The sequence below is a fragment of the Choloepus didactylus genome, chromosome 18, assembly GCF_015220235.1.
Source record: "Choloepus didactylus isolate mChoDid1 chromosome 18, mChoDid1.pri, whole genome shotgun sequence".
Taxonomy (NCBI): Eukaryota; Metazoa; Chordata; class Mammalia; order Pilosa; family Megalonychidae; genus Choloepus; species Choloepus didactylus.
Genome location: NC_051324.1, coordinates 52,729,490 through 52,731,732, shown reverse-complemented (window position 1 = coordinate 52,731,732; position 2,243 = coordinate 52,729,490). Strand labels below are relative to the sequence as shown.

General features: G+C 50.5%; 1 non-coding gene across 1 annotated transcript; it reads left to right on the top strand.

Moving 5' to 3' along the window:
* Positions 1 to 1,576: 1,576 nt before the first annotated feature.
* On the top strand, positions 1,577 to 1,767 carry LOC119515042. Its single transcript, XR_005212939.1, has one exon. It is a non-coding gene; the product is annotated as a U2 spliceosomal RNA (small nuclear RNA).
* Positions 1,768 to 2,243: the final 476 nt, after the last annotated feature.

Here is a 2,243-nt window from a genome sequence, read left to right as displayed (position 1 = left end):
ATCACTTCATGTAATCAATATGAAAATTATTGAGATATTTTACATTCATTTTTTATATGAAGGTTTTGAATTCCCATGTGTATTTTACACTTACATCATATCTCCATTTAGACTATCTACACCTCTAGTGCTCATCAGCCACGTGTCTAGTGGCTGCCATATTAGACAGCACTGGTCTATAGGCTGGGGATAATAACAGGACCAGACCTAGGATGGAATAAAAGGAGAGAGACTCTTGCCTCTGGTGCAAAATATAAGGGGGCAGCAAAACACTCAGTTAATAAGATAAATATCTTGACTATCTTAGGAGCAAAACATGGTAAATTGCACGAAAATAGTATTCTTGACTACTGCTTTTTTGATTCAATTTGTTCTGTGCATGAGGACCTGTGCATCATTTATTCACTCAACAAACGTTCCTGAGCAAATCTACATGCCAGGCACCCTCAGCTGATGCTGGGATACAGAGATAAGTACTGACGGGGTCACGATCTTGGATTTCAGTGAGGGGAGATAAAGGATTACCCAAAAGGATGGTGAATACTATGCCTGAGATGATTAATAAAGTACGATGAAATACATAGGAAGGCAGCTAGTCAGACCGCGGTGTTGGGAAGGGAAGGGGCCTTCAGAAAGTCTTCCTTAAGGAGGTGACACCCAAGCCTGAGAATATGCGTAAGAAATAGCCAGGTGAGGAAGCAGTGAAGGAAAGGAAACTAGAGAGCCCCAGGCTCATTTGCTGAAGCGCCAATTGACCCAGGGAAGAGGTGAAGCGAAGGGGCTGGGGGCAGGTAGGGCGGTGAATCCCGCGCCAGAGTTCGCGCATCTTCTGGACCGCGACTCCGCAGGCGCCCTAGACCGCCAGGTGGAGGCAGAGACACCTGGTTCCTTCGGGAGGCCCCCCGAGAAGGCCAGCAGGGACCACCGCCTCTCCTGAAGCCACAGCCTCCTCTCGCCCCCACCGGACCCTCCCGGCATCCCTCCGGCGTTCCGACTCGGCCCTCCTCATCTGATATGATGCTCCTGCTCCTCTCGGAAGCCTCAGTCCTGCAGGCCTTCAGCTCCCCTAGCTCAGGATGAGACCGAGCTGGGTTTTCCGAGCTCGGTACGTTCTGGGTATGGACTGAAAATAACGCTTACAATCTTTTCAGACATCAGACTGCTCCCCGCCAGCACCGCCCTGCCGCAGCTCCTCCGGCCGCCCACCCCCGATCCCGCTTCGCTCAGTCCTTGGGCGAGAGGCGAGGTCGCCGCGGGCCAGCTGCCGCTCCCGCGCGCCCGGCGGCCCCCAGGTGGGAGTCGGGCCGGCAGCAGCCACGCCTGGTGGCGGAGGAGCGGGCGCGACATGCAAATGACGAACTGCTCTTCAGACAGGGGCAGACGGGAGCAACGGGACTGTACACATTCTCTTTAAAATGTAGAGAATCCCAAGTTCTGGCCGAGAGACCGACGCTTTGCATCCACAGGAGTGGGCGGAAAACAAAGGAAGTGAGACCCGGAGTAAGCGGCAGGGTTCCAGCCGCGGGTTGAATATGCGCGACAGAGGGAGGGCAGCGGCGAGGCAGAGGACGTGAGCATCGCTTCTCGGCCTTTTGGCTAAGATCAAGTGTAGTATCTGTTCTTATCAGTTTAATATCTGATACGTCCTCTATCCGAGGACAACATATTAAACGGATTTTTGGAGCTGGGAGTCGGAATAGGAGCTTGCTCCGTCCACTCCACGCATCGACCTGGTATTGCAGTGCTTCCGGGAACGGTGCACCCTCCGGGGACAAAGTTTGTTGAACATCAGCAGAGTTGGTTCTACCGTGTTTTTCATGCTTCAGAAATTTTTGCTTTATGTACTTGATACGGTTTCTTTATCTGAAACAGCTTCTTGGTGAGAGAAACCATAGCATGTTCTTTTTCCTTAGCACATCAAATGGCTTCTGTTCTTGTTTTTTTCTTTCTGGTCTCTAGATGTTCCTGTGGTTAAAAGACCAACTGGTGACTCCCTACCAGTGCTCAGTCAGAGAGCTTTTCTCTTTTTCTCTCTCTCTTTTTCTCCCGTCTCTCTATCTTTCTTTCTTTTTAACCCTTGTTCGCCTTTGTCAGGCAGATGTCATTTCTGTCTCATACCGTTAGATGCTGCGCATCCCTGTCTGGCCCCCCCACCCCCGCTTTTTCTTTCTTTGACCCATTTGTTTTTTTAATTATTAGCGAAGTTGTAGGTTTACAGAAAAGTCATGCATAGAATACATAAA